Source organism: Ruditapes philippinarum, unplaced genomic scaffold (assembly GCF_026571515.1).
Source record: "Ruditapes philippinarum isolate M1 unplaced genomic scaffold, ASM2657151v2 ctg2181_1_1_1_1, whole genome shotgun sequence".
Taxonomy (NCBI): domain Eukaryota; kingdom Metazoa; phylum Mollusca; class Bivalvia; order Venerida; family Veneridae; genus Ruditapes; species Ruditapes philippinarum.
In genome coordinates this window covers 32,551-59,600 of record NW_026855723.1, presented here as the reverse complement: position 1 = coordinate 59,600, position 27,050 = coordinate 32,551, and the positions used below count along the sequence as shown (strand labels likewise).

General features: G+C 32.9%; 1 protein-coding gene across 3 annotated transcripts in view; it reads right to left on the bottom strand.

Moving 5' to 3' along the window:
* The window catches only part of LOC132744210 (serine-rich adhesin for platelets-like), an 89,877-nt gene that overhangs the window by 49,918 nt on the left and 12,909 nt on the right, over window positions 1-27,050 (bottom strand). The window contains exon 1 of one of the 3 annotated variants that reach the window (XM_060732832.1): window positions 15,567-15,759. The exons of the other annotated variants lie outside the window; for them this stretch is intronic. The gene's annotated coding sequence lies outside the window, so the exon portion shown is untranslated. Of the gene's footprint in view, window positions 1-15,566; window positions 15,760-27,050 lie in introns of those variants that run through there. 3 annotated transcript variants of the gene reach the window in all.

Below are 27,050 nucleotides of genomic sequence, written 5' to 3'. Positions count from 1 at the left end.
AATTTAAATAAGGAGGGCAGCTACAGGCAGCTTCTGGTGATGAATTATACATTGAATGTCTCTCAGATCTAAGTAATTATCAAAGAGGTTAATGACCTCTTATTCTTACAATAATTCAAATTTTACTTTTTCTTACAAATCCAATTATAGATGTGAATAAATAAACACTTTTAAGTTAAATGTCAAGTGATATTCAATTGATTCAATGAATGAAATGTGTTAATGATAGCTAATTTCAGTCACTACGCTAATGTCTAGAAAAGCTATGAAATTTATTTAACATTTAAACAATATAATTGTATTAATGAAGACAATTAAGGATTCAAACAATTTGTATCAATATCAAATTCACAGGTGAATGTTCATATATGGACTTGTTTGGCTTATATTTTTAAGTTCATCATTGTCAATTAAAATGGTTAAACAACAAATTTGCAAAATGTATAAGTTATCGGGAGGGGGGGGGGGTGGGGTTTCTTGCCAATTTTAAAATGTTTTGGTTATATTTCATTGGTCAATCCATCTAATGCGGCGTTCACACAGTGCCGATTATGGCTCTCGTTTGAGATCAGACAGCGCTACGACACGAAAAGCGAAAAAGTCGGATTACTATCCTCAATGATCTGGAATGTCCTATCATTGTCTGAACGCAGTCGTATATGTTCGTAACAGAGTCCTACCGATCGGGAATGGTCCGGAGAGGTCGGCCAAGCACTCCCGACAGTTAGGTGCGTCCCGTAACATTCGGGGAACTCAGCCGATTTTGTCTAGTTGGATTACAATCGTGACTATGTCGTGACAGATTCTGCTGTATCGGATCAAAATCGTAACCAAGTCCTGTGTTGTCTGGTCAGTGTCCTGACTGGAACGGGCATGATCTGGAGAAATTTTGCATTGCTGTTTCTTGCCGATTTATTCCAGATTGCGCCCAGGTCTTGCCAAATGCGAACCGTCTTTGCCGAATCCGTCCCGGAACAGTTCTCTAATAAATACGAAATTCGGCAATAATACCCACGTCAGAGTCACGACAATTACAGAACACGAAACGACTGAGTCCAGACAAAGGCATGTTCAATGCGGTACAGCAGACTGTAATAGGATTGCGTTCCGGCAGTGTCCCGATCATCCCGAATATTCCGACAGTTGTAGGATTCCAGATGCGTGGATTTCCAGATTTGGCTGAGCTGCTCACGTATAGAGTATAACGTGTGCGTGTGTGTCATTTATTGACAGTACTTTGACCGGTCCACCATGAATGCTGCTCGTAGACGGAAACTCTGCAGAAGGTTGCTCTCAAGGAAGAAGAAGAAGACCTTCTGTTTGCCAATTATTATTTGAACAGAAGGGCACTGCGACCAGGTAGAAATAGAAGATACTGAGTCAAGCCCTGGATATACAGGGAGCAGCTCAGCCAGTATATTATGACACATTGATGAGGGAGCTGAGAGAAGAAGATCCAGAAGCTTTCATCAACTGCATGAGGCTGCCCATGGAACTATACAATGAAGTGCTGGCTTGGATCACACACCACATCACCAAACATGATACCTGGTGGAGGCAAGCCCTTGATCCAGGACTGAACTTTGCCTGTACCATGCGGCATCTGGCATTCGGCGACAGTTACAGCAGCATAAAGTGGGACTTCAGGGTTCCAAGTAACACCATGTCAATGTTTGTCCCTGAAGTCTGCCAAGCCATCATTGATGAGTACGCTGCAGAGGTAATCGCCTGCCCCACTACCCTAGCGGAGTGGAAGGAAATCGCAAATGAATTTCTCTGCAGACGGAACTTCCCACATGTGTGCGGTGCAATTTGGACGGAAAGCACGTTGCGTGTAAGTGCCCACCAAATACCGGATCTACCTACCATAACTACGGGAATATCACCAGAAACGGTTTTCTAACGGATTTCTTCCGTCAGAGTCGGTTCATTGTCTGGTCAGTCTGATCTCTGTCGGATCGCATTCAGGAGAATTGGTACGCTGTCGGGACAGATTCTGTTGTTTTTTACCATGACAAAGATACAAATCTGATCAGAATCTGATTGAGGACGGGATAATCGGGACAAATTCTGCTGGAAACGGCTGGATCGGGATGCCTCCTGAACAATATCTGATTGTTGTCGTGATTAAATAAATGTTTTTACAAATTTTAATAAAAGTTTGAATTTCCAGCCACGAATCACAGGATCTTGATCAGACTTTTGACACATTTAAATCGGGAATGGTCCTATCAAGGACGGCAATAAAAATCCTGAATGTGTGACTTAACCCGCTGCTGGATAACTATTGTTTACCCGAGTAATTACATATTTCTCTAAAAGTAACAGACTTATCTAAAAATCCCACATGATGTGGGAGACATTAATGGTCCTTAGACTCAATGTTTTAGATCAAAATATCATGGAAAAATTAAGCCTTGCCCAATGATCGAACCATTCATTACTAATCTGATACTCTCCCTACTGAGCTAAAAGGACACACACAAAAGTGAAAGAGCCAAAGTATGACTCAACAGAGTAAACAGAGTGGTCTGCCTAAATTAGTCTACACTGGATGCAACTAGGCAGGCCTTTGCAGCAGTTTATTACTCAAAATGTTCAATTCTCTGGTGTATAAAATTTCACAATAAACTTCAAATTGGTTAATTCTCTATAAAATATTGCTAAAATATTGCAATATAAAATTGTCTTTGATGTTGGTTTCTCAATCTCAATCCATTCACATTATGTATTTATTTATCAAAATATATTTCTTAATGTTAATAAATTATGTTTTTTCCTTTTTACACAGAAGCTTAAGAATAAATTAAAACTTTCCATTTTCTAAACTAATGTGCCATTATAAACAGGATGATTTATTCACAATTTATGATAGTATACATTTGTAGTAAAGAAACAATAAATAACATAAAATATTCTTATAACTTAGTCTACACAGAATTTAATATCAAAATTTAGTACATCTAGATGTGTTTGAACAAATTCCATCTTAGAGAGATAGAAAAGTATGTTAACACCTTCATCTATGAATATCCTGATAAAGATTCATACTTTTAAGAAATGTCCCCTTCATCCTTCCTAATGTAGTGACATAAAATGTAATTATAGTAATTAATTTGTATGTTTAAATCATATATTTCAGAATCTGACACAAATACAGACCAGAATATCTTACTTGAGGTGGAAATGAGGCCCTGTAGACTAGTTACCGCAAACCAGTTACAAGACAGCAGAAAATTTTCGTCATAGTCTGACAGACAGTCTTTGATTTTTTTTCTTGCAAAGTAATTTACACATATATTATATTTTTTAGACTATAAGTTTATTAATTAACAAAAGATTGTATTTTCATTAAGCATTACTTTATTTTAGTTAAGTGTGTAAATTTTACAAATTACATTACTAATGGTGAACATGTACTACTGATGTTATTTTAAAGCATGCAACTTATCTATTGTCTTACATGAAGGGCATAAGGTGAGTTTCTCTAGCACCAGCATAAAACAGAAGAAAATTCTGTGTGATATGCAAGAAATATTTACCTGTATGTCTTATCAATACTTTTATCAAATTAGTTTATAATTATAATGACAGCAGTATGTAAACAACATTGCCAGGAGGGTACTTATAGGTAATAAGCCAATGGTTGCGAGTATGAATCCAATGCAGTGCATGCACGCAACAGTTGTTTTTTTTCCCCTGATGTATAAAGATCTTTATCCTATTTGAAACAGGTAATTAATTTCCTTGATTTAATGAGAAACTGGCCTTTTCTGAAATTCAATCTCACCGCTGTGGGGGTAATTAATCAAATCTCTATATTAGCAAAGTTCTTTGTAACTTACATTGTAAATTATAATACATGAAAATTAGCTAGCATGTATGTAATATTAAATGTGACAAATTAATAATGATTTATCTCTATTTCTTTAAACCTCACAAGAATTTCAGACTAAAAGACTAGCAAAAACCTGTTTATATGTGCAAATTGATTCATTAAAGCTGTAACATCAAGCAAATCAGAATGTTTTGTTTTATTATCACATAATTCAGATAAATGCAAATCACAAGTATCTCTTGTATTCCGAATTTTAATATCAAATATTTGATAGCACCAAATTGAATAATAAAGACATAGAAAATTTAAAGCAATTTTTGTTGTCAGAATAAAATTAATGCAAATGTTCGAATTTCAGAAGTAAAAGTTAAATGAAGAAGTTTTAGATTTTATTAGACATGATGTATCATTTTATGAGATAGGTTAATTATCATAATATAATCAAATGAGCTTTTGGAAATCAAATTTCAAATTGTAATTAGCTTGATCAAGAAATTCCCACAATGTCATTTTCAGACTAAATTACCTCCCTTTAATAAATGGGTTCATTAACCTGAATCCTTGTTAATTTAATTCATTGACACGCAATTAGCTCTCTGCCCTTCTTAAACACACATTGATATAACAATTTTCTTTGAACACAATTTCATCCTATAATTCCTTCCTCATTATCATCTCCCTTTGAGGAATTATTCAAACTAGAACTATCGCTGAATGCAATTCATACCCCCACCAATGTCCTTGACAGAAGACGTCTTGGAAAGGTGGTTAAGGGAATAACTTAAGTGGCACAAATACATAAAAAGAAATTATCTCTGGTGAAAGAATGACTAAATTATACAGGTAATGGTTTAAATATATATCATCAAATCATGTTTGAAACAGTTACAAATAACCTTTCATTTTCCCAATGTACTAAACATCTTGTAAGTCAATTTTTGACCTTCAAGTGTGGCCTTAACCTTAAGCTGGCACAAGGGTAAGATGGGTTCTGCACATCGCCCTGAGTTGGGGTGAACATTTGAGTAAAGTTTGAAGAAAATCCTTCCATTTGTATAAAATTTATAGAGCGGACACAACATATTGTGTGTAGTATTGATTGTATGTAAATTTAAAGACTTAAAAGGGGCATAACTTTGTCATAATGCAAAACAGAGTTATGAAACTTGACCTGAATATCTTATATGTGACACCTCATATATCTTTTAAGTTTTAAGCAAATACCTGTGCTAGTTTCAGAAATATTCAAGTACATGTTAAAATTTAAGAACATTTTCTTAGTCAATTTTTGACCTTCAAGTATGACCTTGACCTTTGGCCGGCACAAAGGTGACATGGATTCTGCACATAATCTTGTTGAGGTGAACATTTGAATAAAGGTTGAAGAAAATTCTTCCATGAGTATAGGATTTATAGAGCGGACATGACATGACATGTTGTCTAATATTTGATTGTATGTAAATTTGAAGTCTTAGAAGGGGGCATAACTTTGTTAAAATGCAATACAGAGTTATAAAACTTGACCAGCATATCTCAATTGTGACATTTCATATATATTTTAAGTTTCAAGCAAATACCTTTTCTAATTTCAGAAATATTCAATTAAATGTTACAATTTAAAAAAATTGTCTAAGTCAATTTTTGATCTTCAAGTGTGACCTTGACCTTAAGACGGCAAAAGGTTGACATGGGTTCTGCACATCCCCTTGTTGAGGTGAACATTGAAGCCAAGATTGAAGAAAATCTTTCAATAAGTGTAGGACTTGCAGAACGGACACGACATACTGTCTAATATTTCATTGTTTAATATTTGACCCTTCAATTGTGACCTTGACCTTGAGCTGACACATGGGCAACATGGGTGCTGCACATCCCCTTGTTGAGGTGAACATTTGAGCAAAGTTTGAAGAAAATCTTTCAATAAGTGAAGGACTTACAGAGCAGACACGACATACTGTCTTATATTTCATTGTTTGATATTTGACCCTTCAAGTGTGACCTTGACCTTGAGCTGACACATGGGCAATATGGGTTCTGCACATCCCCTTGTTGAGGTGAACATTCGAGCCAAGTTTGAAGAAAATCCTTCAATTGGTATAGAAGTTATAGAGCGGACACAAAAATGGAGACGGACCGACTGACCGACCGACGCGACAAAGCGAATCCATTATAGCCCCCCCCCCCCCCATTTTGTGGTGGGGGTATAATAATTATCTCCCTTAAGTTTTATTTCAGCACTTTTAAGGGGCATAATTTTGCATAAGTAAATTTTACGACGATTATATGCCCATCTTAAATTAATTGTGAACATGAATATGAAGTTTGAAAAGAACAATTAAGTTTCTAAGAAAAGGACATTCTTCAAATGCAGACTTCCCGAAAGTTGAAAAAAACTGTCAGACATTCGGTCTGACAAACCATGAAAATCTGTCGGACCGAAACGAAATCTGTCGGACCAAATAAAATTGATCAAAATCAAAGAATAACGTGTGTTTGTATTTCTAAGACACTTTTTGTTTTTAATTTTTTCGCCGTAAAAATCGGCACATTCCTTACAGCGCATTTTCATCTCCTCCCTATCATACACCAACGATTCACTGTCTTGCTTCCAATTATCATTAAATTTTGTCTCAGGTCTATTCTTTTTATCCTTTTACTGCTGTTCTGCGCCTTCCTCTGACGTAGATTTTTTATTTTTCCAAGGTTTGGCACCTTTAGCGACGCCATTTTGTATACATGGGCTGTGACTAAAAAAAGAATTGGAGCACCACACTAAATACCGTATTCCGGTATATACCGGACAAGGCGCTTGAATGATAAAATGCTAAAATCTTGTCTTTTTACCCAACGGAATGAACTTTAACAGGTCTAATTCATCTTTTCACACCGAATCAAGTACGATAATCAAGGAAAAATGTAAAAATCGGCGAAAAAAACGATATATGTCTATTTTGTGATCATGATTTCTGCAAGCGTCTAGAGGTACTGCTCCAATCCTGTATTGAGCTAAATCCGTATACATGCAGCTTGGATAAAAGCCGGACAGTCGGACCGATCCGGAATAAAAACTTGTCGGACCTGATCAAAATTTATCGGACATGTCCGTCGGACCGACGTATTTCGGGAAGTCTGCAAATGGATTATAACTTAGGTTGAAAAAGGGGAATACATTTGCAAATTTTTGTAAAAAATTATCTGCCCTTCTTTAACTGGGCAGTCCTTTCATGACAATAAATAAGTAGACCAAGTTTGAAGTGTAAATATATTTAGTTTCTGAGAAAATGAACCTAAATAAATGATGATGATGATAGGGTCATGTCAAAAGATCCATGTTTTTTTCCCTTTCACAACATAGAGCTAAAATCTATCTGAACCATTCCGAGGCATAAAAATTAAGGCTAATTTCTTCTTTATTACAATATTTTGCCAATTTAAATCTAATTTCATAAGCTAATTGATCCCCTCTATTACAGTAAGCAACCATACATTTTTTCTATATGACTAATATCAATGAAAATCCTATGAAATATTTGACATTTAATTTAGAAGATAGATTTTTATGAGGATAAAGCAACTGGGAATAACCTTACTACATTTCTCTACTTGATCTGATTTTTTGTCACAATATACTTAATGATATATCCTACAATTAAGGCTATTTCAATCATAAAAAGTTGCTATAGGGCAATAATAAAAATGTAGAAAATATATTGTTTCAAAATTGTTTTCAATTTTGTATATTTTTTCTCTTTTCTTTTTCTGAATGCTGTATTACACAATTTTATCATAAAAACTTCAATTATATTTAGATTTTTTAAGAATTCTATTTTGAATTGAAGTGTCTATAATAATTGAAAATCACCAGAAACTTAAGTCTTTTTTGGTACACATAAGATGAAATCCACAATAATTTTAATTCAGTATAATTAATTCATATGTACAATTATTCGACATATTCAAACAATATAAATCATGATTCTATAAAAGTATGAGACTAAACAATAGTAAACCTGATACACTCAATGCAGACAGCAAAATGTCTGAAATTGGAAGCCACATCTTGATAGGTAAGAAGGAAAAGCATTATATTTTGGCAGACATAAGCCAAATCAAGGAGTAAATGAATCCCAAACATTAACTTATGGAAACACTGCATACAAAGACAAACAAAAAAGGAATGCTTTCAAAAATCTCATAATCTAATTGAATACAAGATATGTTTGTAAAACATGTATGCCCCCTATCAGCAGCCAATTAATCATGTGATAAGGTTATTATGCATGACTTCTGACCCTGAGTGATCAAACAATTAATAAGGGTTATTGAGTATCTACTGGTCATGACCTTAACCTTTGACCCCTTGACCCAAAACTCAATAGGGGTCATCTGCTGGTCACAACCAATCATCATACAAAGTTTGAAGTTCCTAGGCCTAAGCGTTTTTATTAAATTGATCAGAAACCGTTTTTACCTAAAAGGTCAATGTGACCTTGACCTTTGACCCTTTGACCCCAAAATCAATAGGTCATCTGCTGGTCATGACCAATCACCATACCAAGTTTGAAGTTCCTAGGCCTAAGGGTTCTTAAGTTATTGATCGGAAACCGTTTTAACATAAAAGGTCAATGTGACCTTGACCTTTGACCCCGAAATCAATAGGGGTCATCTGCTGCTCATGACCAATCACCATGCCAAGTTTGAAGTTCCTAGGCCGAAGCGTTCTTTAGTTATTGATCAGAAACCATTTTACTTACAATGTCAATGTGACCTTGACCTTTGACCCCTTGATCCCAAAATCAATAGGGGTAATCTGCTGGTCATGACAAATCACCATACCAAGTTTAAAGTTCCTAGGCCTAAGCGTTTTTAAGTTATTGATCAGAAACAGTTTTTACTTACAAGGTAAATGTGACCTTGACCTTTGACCCCTTGACCCAAAACTCAATAGGGGTCATCTGCTGGTCACGACCAATCATCATACAAACTTTGAAGTTCCAAGGCCTAAGCGTTTTTAGTTAATTGATCGGAAACCGTTTTTACCTACAAGGTCAATGTGACCTTGACCTTTGACCCCTTGACTCCAAAATCAATAGGGGTCATCTACTGATCATGACCAATCACCATATCAAGTTTGAAGTTCCTAGGCCTAAGGGTTCTTTCGTTATTGATCGGAAACCGTTTTACCTACAAGGTCAATGTGACCTTGACCTTTGACCCCTTAACCCCAAAATCAATAGGGGTCATCTGCTGGTCATAACCAATCACCATACCAAGTTTGAAGTTCCTAGGCCTAAGGGTTCTTTTGTTATTGATCAGAAACTGTTTTTACCCAAGAGGTCAATGTGACCTTGACATTTGACCCCTTGACCCCAAAATCAATAGGGGTTATCTACTGATCATAACCAATCACCAAACCAAGTTTGAAGTTCCTAGGCCTTAAAGTTCTTTAGTTATTGATCGGAAACCGTTTTTGCTTTCAAGGTCAATGTGACCTTGACCTTTGACCCATCATGACCAATCACCATACCAAGTTTGAAGTTCCTAGGCCTTAAAGTTCTTTAGTTATTGATCGGAAACCGTTTTTGCTTACAAGGTCAATGTGACCTTGACCTTTGACCCCTTGACCCCAAAATCAATAGGGGTCATCTACTGATCATGACCAATCACCATACCAAGTTTGAAGTTACTAGGCCTTTAGGTTCTTTAGTTATTGATCGGAAACCATTTTTGCTTACAAGGTCAATGTGACCTTGAGCTTTGACCCCTTGACCCCAAAATCAATAGGGGTCATCTACTGGTCATGACCAATCACCATACCAAGTTTGAAGTTCCTAGGCCTAAGGGTTCTTTAGTTATCACTCGGAAACCTTTTGGTCTACGGACCGACGGACCGACAAGTGCAAAGCAATATACCCCCTTTTCTTCGAAATGGGGGCATAATAACAAATGCTGTTATACATGTACCACAGTACTTGCCAGTACAAACAGGTTCCCTATTAACTTTAATTTCGCTATTGCATAATATTATCTTAAAACATTATCCCCCATCCGGCTTACACACATTCACCAGCAATATCCAATATCTATTATAAAATTATGATTGTAATAACTCAATTTATTTGAAGATTTATCTACAAAATCAAGTTAAGGTTGAAAAGTTTAAATAAATTAAACAAATATTTAAATGCTATGGGAATTCGGGCAAAGAAGCATTCACAAAACAAATTCAATTCCCAAATAATAAAATCAGAGTGGCAAATCTTTAAAGAAGTAATGTACATGCTTAATTGAATAACTCTGACAATATTTGTAACAATATCAGCAAATAAATGGGATATACTAAAACCTCAATGTTTTCTTAACTCAATTGATAAATCTTTTGTTAACTCGATTTATAAATAAAAAGTTGTAATGTTATAGTATACGATATACAAAGCATTAATTTTTTTATCCAAGTAGTATTTACCGTATAAAAAATTTAGCTCCTTTGGACCTTATTCCTAGTTAATTATTGTATTTATTTTCTGTATAAATCTTCTTTTTTTTGTCTCTTCAAGATCACCGCTTGCTGTGCAAAAAAAAAAAAACTCAACATATTTCAAAAGAAATTTTCCATTCATAAATTCATGAAAAATCCTTTCGCTTAGTCATTATGATAAATGTTTCTATTTCATTTTAAGGCTACAATAAATATCTCTGTGTAACTTGAATTTATTTAAAATTCAAACAAACTGAATAATCAATTTAATTATAATATAATAAAACTTTTTTATAAATATTAAATTATTTTACTCAAAAAAATACAAGAATCCTTCATTCTGAGAAAAGCTAAAAAATAGAATACTGTCAAGCCAAACATTATTACCAACAGCACGAACAGATCTAAATTGGGCATTCAACATATTTTCCTAACTTTGTAAAAGCAGCTATTGTAACCAACTTCTTGGGATAACCACAGAATGAAATTAAATAGACTTCACCAATAATATCTATTTGGAAATTCAGGAGTTTTTTGTACGGGTTGGGAATTAAAACTAAGTTTGTTATACCATCCTTTCATGACGGAAGACAAGATCTGAATATTGAAGTGCATGTGACTGAATTTTGATGCAAATAGTTAAATGGTAGACAAATTTAATTTTACCCCATTACCGTGGTAACACAATTATATACTTACATGCTATTCCTTGAATGTTTTACGTTCTCTAAAATATATTAAGTATCAATACCGGTGTCTGACAAATGTGTTTTGGTATCGTAATGGAAATTTTCTGTATTTCAATACAAACACTTAGCACCTGAGCTTCAAAATTTTTTGACTGGAATAACATTATGACAACTTTTTGGTACTCCTCTTATTATGATGCAACCATATCATTAGAAAAGCATTTTTTTTCTTGTTGATTTACAAATTTATCAGTTCCAATAATTATTAAACATGTGTATCTATAATAATTTTAAACTCACTGATAATATTCTTTAAGATGAATGGAAAGTAAGAAGACGGCCTCTCAATCTATAATGCACAAGCCATTTGAAACCTTGAAACCTGGACCCCAGAATATAGCTAAACTTTTGGGACCAGCTTAACAGACTGTTAAATCCTAAAGGTTCATAGACAACCATATGTTTTATAAATGACACAGTGGACATATTCCACAGTAGTTAATTGTCTAAGCATTATTTTACAGTTAACATTATACCTTTCTGATAAATAAACATGAAAACTATGAAATTCTTAGAAACAAACCTACCTTTGTTATACATCAGTAATACAATATTCCTTACATAGATTTATTTTTACCCATAATAGAATTGTCAAAATTGGATGCATTATTTTTGTCTGATCTATGTTTACTCCCACTTTATAAGTCACAGCTTACCAAATTGGATTAGTCACGCAAACAAGAGGAATTTAAATCTCCAGTGTTTGATCATATGGTAATACAAGATATATATATAGTGATCTGAAAGTGAAATATAATAAACTAAGTACACAAAGTTAGTTAAGTCACTTGAAATTAATCTCTTGACCTTTAACCCTTACCAAAATTCATAAGGACAGATGGAAAAAACTTAGGGTCAAACCTAAAGGAAAAAATCTAGTGAAGAAACCAAAACTTACATACTGAAAGTGAAATACATTAAAATTTTGATAGGTTGAAGTTTAAGGGATTTGCATAAAAACCTTGACACACCAGAACTTCGACTCGTGAATCGGTCTCTATTTAATGACACAATTTCAAGGCGTTGATACATAGAGAAAATCGACTTATTGAAGTTTGACTTATAGAAGTTCTACTGTAATTATATACACAATGCTCACAAAAAACAATACCATCATTCAAAAGTTTTCATGTGAGGCAACAGAATTGTGCCAACAAAGAAAACTGATTTGGCCAATGGTCAAGCTACAGGCTGAAAATACAACCAATTTTAACAGCATCTTTACTGATGATATTGATCACCAATCTGTTAATAATGAAAACCCTGCATTTCATAAATTTCAAAAAATAAAATGAAAGAATGACAAAACTATAATCATATCTTTTCAGCTAAAACTCTTTCTATGTATGAATATTTTGACTATCAATCAAACTTCATTATTTCCTTTTCCCATTTCAGATAACTTCATCACCTCAAACTTACAAACATCTCTTATTGAACAATCACATGACCCACAAATATGGAGAAACAGAAATATACTAACAGCATTCTACTCAGATGAATTCAACTCCATAAAAGTGTCTCCTTTCCTCTGTAGATAAGACTTTTCTAAATAATTTATTATTGAATAAAACATCCTAGAACATTTTGTTTCAGACTGATGCAATACATTTTAATTTTTTTTCTCCATCTGTTTTAAAGTAACTTTTCTACAATTCCCTAAGGATAAACAAGAGTGGTGAAGGAATGAAAGCTAAAATGGATATTTATGTTGCCCTGTATAAAGTGTGATTTTAACACCAACAGAGTATGTGGATGGGTAATAAAAAGACATACCATGCTGTGATGGAAATTAGATTTGGCCATATTAACTTAAGCCCATCTTACTGGACACTGGGAAAAATATCAAGTTACCAATGAAATGACCATCTTTTAAATAAAGAAGGAAAAATTCTAATTAAGACATGCCAGTATGATACTTGGACACCAAATAAAATACAAAATAATTTCCTTGTGACAGTAGAAATCCTAATAGAGAATAGTCAGAGAAAAAAGCAGTTCAACTGAAAAATTAATAAGACAGAGTAACTTCTCTTGTTTGGCATGATGCTTTAAAATTAAAAACTTTTGATCACAGACAGTAACCAGCATTGTCATAAATGTTATTTCACTGTGACAATTATGCATATTGTATATATTTGTATATGTGATGATGTACTTATTGTACAAGTCATGAATAAAATTGTTGTTCTGTTCTGTTCTGTTCATAAAAACCTGGTTTTCCCACTGTACACAGTATGTGTGATCCTTGATCCAAGGAGGTCCAAACCTAAGCTTTGGCATAATCTTCTCATTACGTTTAATATTTCTGCCAAGTAGTTTCAATTCCCATACATTGGTTCAAAAGATATAATTTGTTGAGCAGACGTGGAATTGGTAACGAATGGACCGCCAGCAGGACAACTAGGGACATAAAAATCTATATGACCAAACAAATTTTGATGCAAATAAATATGATCATAATACCATAAAAGAATACTTGAGCTTGTATCATATATTCAATGTTTGGACAAGTCAATAAGGTATAGTAAGTTCTAGATATTAATCATCTCCCAAATTCCCTAATCATATTCCATATTGCCTGCAAAACAAACATCTAGAATAAATCATTACTCCCATTGGAACCAAAATGCAATAAACAAAAACATTCCAAATCCTTATTATCTAAAGATGAAATTCCCTATATGACAAAAAAAAATATTGTTTTTGTTTCAAAGGCACATAATAACGACAACAACAATAACAGAAAATGGAAAAATACAGAAACTGATTGGATTAAATCACATAGAACTTGAACTTATGTTCTATAAAATGTTCCTGGAATTACAGAATTTTTTTTCTCCAGATATATTGCTTTAATACATGGGAGTTTGCTTGGAATTTTCAGAATTTATTCAGTGATTGCTTATATATGAAGTTTGTCTGGAATTTTTAGATATTTTTAGCTATTACAAGAAAATAAAGCAAACAGCTAGCGGAGAAACATAGGAAATGAAATAATAGTAAAATGACTTCAGACAATTTTCTTTAATGGCCTGAGAACAAAATAATTCTCAATCATATGTATAAAAGATTTGTTAAATTCACATGGTAGATTAATGATGCTGTTAAAAGTAAAAGAATTACATAACTGAATCTTTTTTTTTGGACAACTTATGTTGTTGTTTGTGAGAATGATAAAAAGCATAGTAATATCTGAGAAAGACTGAAATGAAATTGTGAGGCAATAAAATTCAAACTCAAATCTGAACAGATATTTTTAAACATTTATTTCATAATTTATAATACAATGTAGTCTTTCAGCAGCATTCAGGATTTACATTTTTATTCATTAAATAAGACAAATTTACATTTCTTGGTTATAATGAATTAAATTGCTTGAATAAAATGAAAACTAACACTTTTTAACATTGTCAACTTCATTTTAAGTTAAACAAACATGACCTTGATTAAGTAAAATACACATTTACACATGTCCCCTTTATTTTAAGTAAAACACACATGACCTTGATTAAGTAAAATAGTCTTGTTGTAATTAGTCAAAGATATATAATTATAGTTCAAGAAGTCAATCATGTGCAATAGTTCAGTTTACTAAATCATTGAAGTTATTTGTGTTTTACTTTTAATGAAGGTGACATGTGTAAATGTGCAATTTACTTAATCAAGGTCATGTGTGTTTTACTTTTAATGAAGGTGACCTGTGTAAATGTGTATTTTACCTGCCCAGCTTGCTTGGTTGCTTGGATTCTAAGTCTCATCAAAAATATTAAGGTCATTTAGCGTCTTTAATATTTACATCAAAACATGTATAATAAATTAGTGCATAAGCAAAATGAATTTTGGATTTTTACGGCACGTCAACACATAACTGGCCATATCGTGAGATACTTTACCTTGAATTAATAACAGATAAAATATTACAAATGACCCTCATTTAGTGAGTCATTATATTGATCTTGTTTGATTTATAATATCAATTTTACTGTGTAACACATGGTTTTGATCAAGTAATATACAAATACACATTGATTAAAATAGAAAACTTTACATGGCCCTGAGTTTTTTTTAAATACAAGGTTAATATTACACACATCCATTCCAAAGTTAATAAAATATAGAAAATATTTATTCATGTACATATAAAAATAACCAGAAATTATCTATATTGGAAAGAATACATATTAAGATCCCTTTAAGATGAAAAGTTAAAGACACAGACAAACATATATCTTCAATATCTATATATGTCATCATGAACCATTTTCTATAACAACAAACTTCAATAATTGAATATTATTAATTTTCACAAATGTCCACAGATGATCAGTTACTAATATTGATATCATATTACTATATAATAATCATTCTGATTAAAAAACAAATACTCACATGCTTTTAGTATAGGAAATAAATGATCACCGACAATGATGACTTGGCAAATACTAAATAAATATAGGAAGAAAGATTACTTAATAAACTTATCCTACAAATACATTACCTGGACACGTTTATTATCCATTTTATAATGATGCTGTCAAAACATGAAAACTATGTTACATCTGTAGCCCGACTTATATATCCCAACTCATGAACAAATGTGGTAACAGTGTAAAGAATAACTCAAAAAACCTGTAAATCATACAGAACAAAAGCTCAACAGACACACAAATAATCACAAAACTCCAAATGGAATTTTATCTCTCTGAACTAAATAAACTTTATCTACAAACAAACTAAAGTAAATCCTTCAAACAAATAGATAAACCACAAGTCTGTCAAGAGATAGATTATTTAACTTATTGTGTATTGTGTATGACTCTTCCACTACATAATTACCCTCGTTGAAGAACATTTGAAAACACATATAATAACAAAACTTCCCTTAAAGCTATTTTACTTGTGACTTTTACAAAAATGACACAAAACTAATTATATAAAGACAAGCACACACACAAAAAAACCTGAAATAACTGATAACGATATGCATTTAAACCACAGGAAGTTTCTGTTCTCAATTTGGTAACAGATTAAGGAAAAACAGATTTTGTAATAATTATTAAAACTGGCTGAAATCTATAATAAAGAGTATTAAACTGAGCTCTATATTGTAGTAGTATTTCCAAAAATCACAAAAATTAAAATCCTGACATAGGGAATGGAATGCAATTGTAACACTAAAGTTTTACAGTATATTTAAAGGTAATTGTAAGACAGATGGCTAATTTAAGGTTAAATTAGAAGTATAAATGAGCCGCATCATGACAAAACCAACATAATGGGTTTGCGACCAGCATGGATCCAGACCAGCCTGCGCATCCGAGCAGTCTGATCAGGATCCATGCTGTTCGCTATCAGTTTCTCTACTTGTAATACTCTGGGTTGGTAAGCAAACAGCATGGATCCTGATCAGACTGCGCTGATGCTCAGGTTGGTCTGGATCCATGCTGGTCGCAAACCCATTATGTTGGTTTTGTCGTGACACGGCTCAAATGATCACAAGTCACTATCACTAATGTATGGTTAAATAAATCAGGGTTGTTTTGTTAATCATTTTACACATAGGTAATGACAGTTTTATGATATACCAATGTTATACTTACTATTTCATACATTCATTATAATTGTCAGTGTAAAATGATAAATTTGTACCTATATGATCCATTAAATTATGTACTTGATTGAATTCTAAAGTTACCTGACATAGAAAGATTCACCTTTTTTAATACAATAATTATTATTGGTTTACAAAAACAACAACTTATTAAAATAATTCAAAGTCAAATACATCTTGAACAAAGCTGAATGCTGTTTTGCCAATAAAATAATTCAATGTCACATAAGTATATCTTGAGAACAAAGCTGATTATTATTATGATTATTCAAATTATAATAAATGTGAATGTATGGCCTCTCAGATCAGAGCAAAGCAGATATTGTTGATCTGTTGATTCATAAGATAAGATAAGATAGTTTATTTAAGTCTCATCATCATGTACAATATTAAAATAATACAAATATAAAACCTACGACATTGTACATAAATGCCACTCATAGATGAGTTATAATATTAACAAAATGAAACTGAATGAGCTGGAAAAAAATAGAATATATTGTGTGTCAATATATCATCTGTTTAATAAACCAATACAACTTCAAAGACAACAAATATTTCAGTACAACACTGCTATTTTGTTAAAGCTACCACAATTATAGCAAGTTAAAATATACAATAATTTAGTGGTAAAATGTTGTAAAATCAATTAAGTGTTCCCTTAGGCCATGAAATTACATTTAATTACATGCCATTTTAGTCATGGTTCAAAGTATTGTTCAATAAGAAAAAAAACAGTCCAAGTTTATAATGCATTTATCAAGATACTGTTAATATATATGAAGACTTTGTTCACTTAAGATTCAATTTAAAATGTAATCAAACCAGTTGAAGTGACACATTTTCCTTTTATGTCGAAATTATCTTCAGAATAATGAAAATTTTAGTCTTTAATTATATATTAATGAAAATATGACAACTACTTTACAAATATTGATTGAAACACTGTTTGGTTTACAATAAAAAATGACAAAGAACTTAATTTATTTAAAGGTGACCCAGTGTGCTTGATGACAAACGTATCATTCAAAATGGAAGAAAAAAATTATAATAATAAGTTTCAACTGCCTAATAATCCAGGCATAATGACAAAAACAATGTTCTTCACTACCAATAGTACCAGGTGCCAATCAACAAAGAACAAAGCTTTAACCAAGATTCAAATCCACAGATGTCGGAGGCAAAGGAAACTAAGAGGATCCATGCAGGCTTTACCTTCAGATCATTTGCATTTTATAGAATCAAATATTCTGAAAATTTGAAATTCTGAATACTATACATTAAGTGAGGTTACAAACATGGTAACAACATACATGACAATTTATCTAAAATATCAACATCCTTAGTGTAGTATAAGATATAATTCTGATTTAATAACACAGGTGTGACAAATGTTTAAATTGACAGCAAGCCTGCTAACCAAGAAGTTACAATATAATATACACAATTTTTGGAGCGCAAAGTACAGTCTAACCTCCACAGAGTGGAGCCCTCTGTACAGCAATTACCTCTTTATAACAACATTTTCAATTCTTCCCACAGTAAGACTTCACAATTTGCTTGACCTCTCTAAAGTTACAATCAAAATCATTGTCTCCCAAAGGCTGTTGCTATGGAAAGTTGTACTACAAATGAATGTGAGTATAAGATCATGAAGTTTTACTATCCGTAAAAAATTCCTTACAAAATGATCAATAACGCTTTTTGTTTTTTACGATATCACCAGTTTATTAGTGCAGCAATAAATTACACTTAAACCAATTACATCAAATTCTCCTAGATATTCTGCCTTTATAATGTTCTAAATTATAACATGGATTAAGAGAACAAATAGAACGCTCAACATTCCATCATTTTGTCCAACAATCCATTTCCATAGTGATAGTGTTTCCTGACATAAAATAAAAGATCATCACTGTATTCTCTATAATTTATCTACATTTATTACTTGTTGTTTTAATAATCATCATATTGTACAATCCAAATACAAGATGAATGACAAAGCATTGAAGCATTGGGGGATTTCAAACAGCACATCTCTATCTTTATTGCTTAAAAGCATGCACAAGACTTTAAAATTTACTTCAGACATTAAGTTTTTTTTTATTTTATGAATCAGAGCTGGTAAGATGGTTTCAAGTTTGCCTAAGATTTTGTAAATTAAGTACAGTATGAGCTTTAAATATACTGGTAGACAAAGTTGACAGGTTTGGAGAAGTATGGTAGACAGACAATACTCCAGCACAGCAGGCAGTATAAACTTTGTTTAACATTTCAATGATAATAAATTTAAAGTTCAGCAGACATTGAATTCTCTAATATCATTCAAATAATTCAACTACTCTTTGTAAACATCTTAAAAAAAAACACGAAAAAAAAAAAACAAGAGGGCAATAATGGCACTGAATCACCCACCTGAGAATAAATGGTTTGAAATGGACAATGTATCAACCAGCCCGGCTGGTATATAATCACATCTTTTATTAATCAAGTACCTAAACATTTATTTATAATTGTGATATATTGATATGTCTTACCTGTTAAGGCTGAAAAGGAGAATGGCAAAAATATAGAATTTAGTAGGTATTACATAATTTATGTATATGTGTTCTTCAGTGCATGTTAATGTTATAAAAATTGGAAAGTTTTCAATTGCTATAATCAGATGATTTAAAATTAATCTATTCAATGTGAAACAGCCTAAAGTGTAAAAATCTATCAACCCAAGTGATCCCCTTACTTTGCTAAAAGTGAACAAGTGAAATCTATTTTTAGTGCTCGTGACCTTGAGCCAATGACATCTAAGGTCCTTACTGTACCTAAAGTTAGAGAACCACCAAGGTTGCATGTAACTATGTTCCTTGATGTAAGAGTTTATTACATGACAAATGAACCCTCTTATTTTCAAATGTCAAACTTGGAAGTTAAGCAATTTAATATAATTTCTGACTGTACTCCAAACATTTTTCCTAATGTCAAAATATAATAATTTACTTTGCAATAGAATGCAAACATTTAAAAAAACAAGAACGTGTTTGTTAAACACAAATGCCCCCAGCTCCGATTCTTGTCAGTAGCAATATTTCAAAAAATGTTTACCCATTCACTCAGTTATGGACAGAAACATTGCCAAAAAATTGTAAACACAAGTTATATAGCTTGACAGAGTCATGGCATTTTGTAATTGTGAAATATAAAAGTTGCCAAGTCATTGCCATGACTTGTGAAGTGATAAATATTCAACTTTATCAAATATATATAAATGTAAGAAATCTATACTTGGCACCCTTGACCTTGACCCACTGACACCTATAGAATATCATGCAAGTTATCTTCCTACCAAATATGAAATACACCTGTCAATAAATAAAGGCTGTATGGGCAAAAATGTTAAAATCTATTTTGATCATTGATGACCTTGACCAAACTGACCCCTAACTCCATTCAAAGGAAGAATACCATGTAAGTTATCTTCCAACCGAATATGAAATAAACCTGTCAATAAATAAAGGCTGTATGGGTAAAAGTGTAAAAATCTATTTTTAGCACTTGTGACCTTGACCCAACTGACCCCTAACTCCATCCAAAGTAAGAATAACATGCAAGTTATCTTCCTACCAAATATGAAATATCTGTCAATAAATAAAGGCTGTATGGGCAAAAGTGTAAAAATCTATATTTAGCACTAGTGACCTTGACACACTGATCCCTAACTCAATCAAAAGGAAGAATACCATGCAAGTTATCTTAGTCCTATCAAATATGAAATACACCTGTCAATAAATAAAGCCTGTATGGGCAAAAGTGTAGAAATCTATTTTTAGCACAAGTGACCTTGACCCACTGATCCCTACCCCAATCAAAAGGATGAATACCATGCAAGTTATCTTCCTACCAAATATGAAATATATCTGTCAATAAATAAAGGCTCTATGAGCAAAAGTGTAAAAATCTATTTTTAGCACTGGTGATCTTGACCCAACTGACCACTAACTCCATCCAATGTTATGTTCCTATCAATTATAAATGACATCTGTCTATGGAATATGGTTAATACACCTGTAAAAATGTAAAAATCTATTTTTAACATTTGTGACCTTGACCTAAAAGACCCCTTACTATACCCAAAGAAGGAGGACCTCCCTTGGCATGTTTGTATTAAACATGAAAGACATCAACCAAAAATAAAGGCTGTATGAGCAAAAATGTTTAAATTTATTTTCTAAACCACTGTGACCTTGACTTTGACCCTAGAGACCACTTGTCTTACTCCAAAAAAAAATTAGAGGACCATTAAAGGTATCCACCTACCAAATATGCAAGATATCATTAAATAAATTAAGCAATTAAGAGAAATTTACAAGAAATCCAACTTGCCGGAATAGGTTAACCATACAAGGCCCTATTTTCAAAGTGAAAAAAGGGAAATTACTGGGAAATATGGATGACACAGTTATATAACTTGGCAATATCGTATTGATAAGTAAGTATGGAAATTATGAAGCCATTAGTATAGATAGAACTTTAGATATTTCCAACTTGCCGTAATAGGTTAACCATTATTCATTTTCTAAGTGCTGAAAAGGGCAATAAATAACTTGGTAAATATGGAAGCCATAGTTATGTAACTTGACCAGATCATGTACTTTGTATTGATTAGTAAGTGTGTAAACTAAGAAGCCATAGGTACAGGTAGAACTTAAGAAAAATCCAACTTGCTGTTCTAGATTAACCTCGTACGGACAGACAGATGGACGGACGTTCCAACATTTTGGGTTTAGGGGCTATTTTCTTTGTTTTCTTAAGGGCTACTAGCCCATAAACCCTTTGATCACGGAATGAACCTATTGTTCTCTTTACTGTTATATAGCCCCTAAACCCAAAATGTTTGCTCGGACGGACAGCCTTACATTTGTATTCTTGTTGGGTATTTTACTGTGTAAAAAAAGTACCCAAAAATCAAAGAAAATACCCAACAATAGATACGGAGTGAGTAGGATTGGTAGTTGTTGGGTATTTAGTACCCAACATAATCTATACCCTCTCGTGCGCTCAGACGGACAGACGGACGGACGGTTCAATTACTATATGCCCAGGGGCATAAAAAAAAAAAAAACGTCATCTAAATGGATATACAAGAAAAGCAATAGTCATTTTTTTTACCTCAGCCTTAAATATACATTAAAAAGTAACTCTTTTTGAAAGCCTGTCAACACTGTCACAATGACTCAATACAATTACAACAATATGCAGTGATCTTTTCTGTTAATAATGTAGCAAGCCAACTTTTTTTCTAGCTAATAATGCAAGATCAAAGAGTTCCTGGATACACTGATCCTTGGGTATTGTTTTTTCTTTAAACAATGTAAACAAACAGGAAATATGACTTTATTGATTAATAATACCAGTACTGGGAAGTTAAACAATCTTTGGACAGAACTAAGTATTTGTGTAAATACAACGAAATATAAGATCATAGTCCAACATATGTTCATATATTTTTTAATTTGGTCTTAAAGCAGCATGCCTCAATATTTGTAATCATTTTCATGAAAAGTTAAAACATTATTCCAATGAGTAAAAAACATTTAATCTGCAGTGTACAGACTTTGATAATTATTACCTTTTAACTTGTAAGAATATGCCCAAAATTTATAAGTCTGAGCATTAAAACAAAAAACACAAAAAATAAAACCAAAAAAAGCATAAAAAGCATTTATTTTAAAGGTTACCTTTAACAAACATTAGCATCTTCGCATTCCATACATTCCATACGTCTTTAAATCTTTAGCTCTTAAGAGTTTATGCTGCTATTCAAGATTTATCAACAAGTTGTTTACATTCTATATTCTGATACATTAAAACCAATAATTCATTCAATAGTTTCAGCAACCTCTTTACTATTCCATTATCTGTATAGTACTTTATAAGGGAACTTCACTTTAATCCATCTAAACTTCAGTAATCTTACTGAGCTCTGACAAATGGTTTATTTCCATGACGATCCAATCACATTTCAAATAAAGCTTGGAGCCAAGCTTCTTTCGGAAGTTGATTTACAAGTGACCTCCATGAAGAAATAGAATGAGTTTGTCACCATAAGTATGTAGATTATGCCCTATTCTGATCAATATGGCAATAATTACCCTGCATAATTAATGATGACGATTTCATTAGTTTCTGACAATATCCTCTAGTCCAAATCCTGTGTCAATGTGGCAATGATTTTCTCAACAGTGAACACATGCGATCAAATAATTTACATTATTTTCCTTGAACTGTACTAAAATCAGATTACTTTCTAATAATATTGCCACCAGTCAGACAACTTTATATACTTATTTACAGTCAAATCTGTACTAAAAGTCCACCCTAACATTCAGTTTTTACATTCATCATCACAAAACATGCTTATAAACACAGCTGACTAATTTTCTAATTTGTATGAAGACACCTTTAGCACTTTCACAGCCACATTTTATATATGATACCAAATTAATTTTCTGGAATTCCTCTAAATTTGGTACCATTATGATTTAATTGTATAATTATCTGTATTTATTTTTGTGCTATCTGCATGAAATGGTTAAGAGATTACCCGTTACAAATTGCAGTTGACTTTATGCAATTTAAAGGCTGCTTCACCCAGTTACATTACAGTTTGCTTTATGCCAGCATGGCAGTCACCCTGTTATAAATTACAGATGGCTTTATGTGATTGAGTCAGTCAACCTGTTACATTGCAGTCGACTTTATGCCAACATGGCAGTCAAGCTGTTACACTGCAGTTGGCTATAAGCAACTATGGCAGTCAATCTGTTACTTTGCAGTTGGCTATAATCGACCATGGCAGTCAATCTGTTACACTGCAGTTGGCTATAAGCGACTATGGCAGTCGACCTGTTACACTGCAGTTGGCTATAAGCGACTATGGCAGTCGACCTGTTACACTGCAGTTGGCTACAAGCCACTATGGCAGTCAACCTGTTACACTGCAGTTGGCTATAAGCGACTATGGCAGTCGACCTGTTACACTGCAGTTGGCTATATGCTACTATGGCAGTCAATCTGTTACTTGGCAGTTGGCTTTATGCCACCATGGCAGTCAACCTGTTACATAACAGTTGACTATACCACCATGACAATTATGAACAAACTTAGTACAAATTTATAGCCACTAAAACATGTGAATAAAGACTGACTTGTATACTACACAGGTTTTACTGTATTTAGTTAACTGAAATATGTAAAATAATTTCAAAACTCTCACAAATAAGTTTGTCAGGTACTGTATAAAAAGCACAACAGTAGTTAAACAAGCAAATTCGTTGAATTTATATCCCCCGCCGAGTACTGGTTATTATTAACACAACAACTGAAGACATAAGGCTTTATTTATATATTAATCATGGCATAAACTGTAATATTCTTTGAACTTGAAGCCTTGTACCTTCAAACAAGAAGAAGTTTTCACTATATACATATAAGGAAAATCTATGACCCCCTGGAGTGGGGCCAATTTTGACCCCAGGGCTAAAATTTGAACAATTTTGGTAGAGGACCTATAGGTTATATCATATACCAAATATCAAAGCTCTAGGCCTTGTACTTTCAGACAAGATTTTTTAATTTTGCATTTTTGAAACTCCTTTTCTGGCCCTGTGACCTACTTATGCTACAGAACGGAACCATTTGATCAACTTTGGCAGGGGACCACCCTAGGATCATTCCTGTAAAGTTTGGTTGCTGTGCAGTCATTTGTTTCTGAGGAGATGTTGTTTAAAGAAATTGCTGACGACGCACGACGACGGACGGTGGGGGATCACAATAGCTCACCTAGATGTAAAAACATCTTAAACTCCAGACTTCATTGCCATTTTCAAGGCATCAAGAAGGGATCTCACAATTTTCAAATAAGTTGAAAATTGCAAAATTTTACTAAGTCAAGGGCAATAACTCTAAAAATAGTAAAAATATCCGGAAGAAAATACCAAGGTGCACAAACTACACATACTGATCAACATTCCTGTAAAGTTTCATGACTCTAGGTCAAATACTTTTCGAGTTACATGCGACACAAGTTGAAAATTACAAAATTTTACTAAGTCAAGGGCAATAACTCTAAAAATACTAAAAATATCCAGATGAAAATACCCAGGTGCACAACTTCACATGCTGATCAACATTCCCATAAAGTTTCGTTGAATTCCAGCCATTAGTTGCAGAGAACTACTCCGGAAACGAAATTCGGACGTTTTACTAAGTCAAGGGCAATAACTCTAAAAATACTAAAAATATCCAGACGAAAATACCCAGGTGCACAACTTCACATGCTGATCAACATTCCCATAAAGTTTCGTTGAATTCCAGCCATTAGTTGCAGAGGAACTACTCCGGAAACGAAATTCAGACGTTTTACTAAGTCAAGGGCAATAACTCTAAAAATACTAAAAATATCCAGACAAAAATACCCAGGTGCACAACTTCACATGCTGATCAACATTCCCATAAAGTTTCGTTGAATTCCAGCCATTAGTTGCAGAGAACTACTCCGGAAACAAAATTCGGACGGACGGATGGATGGACGGACGGACGGACGGACGGAAGGACGGAAGGACGGACAGACAACGCCAAAACTATATCCCCCTCCCGATTCCATCGGCGGGGGATAATTATGGTCTATGTAATTAACACATTTATTGATGTACCTGGTATGTACTTTATTAAAGCTTTTGACATATAATTTAGTACAGTTTATACGATATATACATTGTGTTACCTGGTCATGCATTAATAACTAATATTATCAACATATCCAAGTTATAATTGATGGTCAATCTTGGGGTCAACTTGGTCAAAATACTTAATATTTCGTATTAAGGTAGACACTCTGGTTTAATATTGTCAATAAAAGTCGAACCTTAACATCTTAATGTAAAATAGCTAGAATACTATCATTTGTAACTGAAATATATACCTGTACATGCAGTAATCAAATACATAATAATAAAGCTTTTTTTCTATTTTTTCAAACATTAATGAACATTTTTTTTTTCCCAACATATTTATACATGTATATAACAGCCAGGTTGTAATTACTAATAATATATAGTTTAAAGGGAGCATTAACTGATATCTATAGTTACATATTTAAATACAATTATGAAATACGGAATGTGTCTTGCCTTTCATCCAAGAAAGCCAGATTCAAGCCCTGCACTTAGGACCAGCTCATACAATTCATCATCTGGCACTCACTGTAACTGTAACAACATTTGCTGTGTTCTATAAGTTTTGTTTTTTGTTGTTTTTTTTCTAAAATATTTTATAACTTAAGTTTAAGAAAACACCATTTCAAATGTTAATAAGCATTAAATTGACAAAGTACACAATACAAACTAAGTAGTCAGACAGTTCAAACAGCCCATTGATAAGAATTATATATTACAGCATTTTCTAATACTGAGAGAACCTATTTAACAACAGTCTGTTTACAATAACAAGCTAACCTTTTTATTCTCTTGTTGTTCATTCTTTATCATAAAAGATGGAAACAAAGGAAAATCCTCATTACATCAAAAAGCCATTTCTTAAGACTTTCAAACACAGCTTTCATTCTACCATTTCTTTTATAACTTGAGAAGTTTAAGCTTAAAAGCTTAATGAGTTTTAACGAGTTTTCTTTCTCTATAAAAGTACATTGTATATTCAGCACTTTACAAAATCTTTTTTTAGTATTGAGGACTTGTTGAGCTTGGGGAAACATTGAAAGAGATCCAATTAAACGTCAATTATCACACAGATAACGAGTACTGTTTCTCCAAAATACTGTAATTTCCCAAATGCTGAAAATCAGCTGGTAGAAATGATTGGTGAATCATTGAAGTGACATTAACAAGTCTTTCCACTGCATAAAGAATGCAAACATTAATTTAATGGTTGTACAAAACATGTTGACATCAGCCTGATATAACTCAGGAAATTACACAGCCTTGAAGCAGACAAATCCAATCAAAAGTTTTTTTGTAACATAACATGATTACAGCTTCACCTGTTGGCAAGATGAAGCTGTTTTTGGTAACATCAAGCATTTCATCAGATGCATCTCTAAGATTATCTTCAAAAATACATTTACAAGCCAATCCTCTGGTAATTTTTCAGACCCACTTTCCAAAACTGTGTCTGATTTTAATAAAATATTAACAGCCTTTGAAAAAATTCACTTTGGGGAAGGGGGTACAAAGCCTTTTTATTTGGGAAAAACTATTCGCAATATTGCTAATTTCCCAATTGGGGAAAAAAAAATTTTTGGTGCAATTCGATTTTGGGAAAACCATTTGTTTTATTTAGGATGGCTTGTTAATCACGATT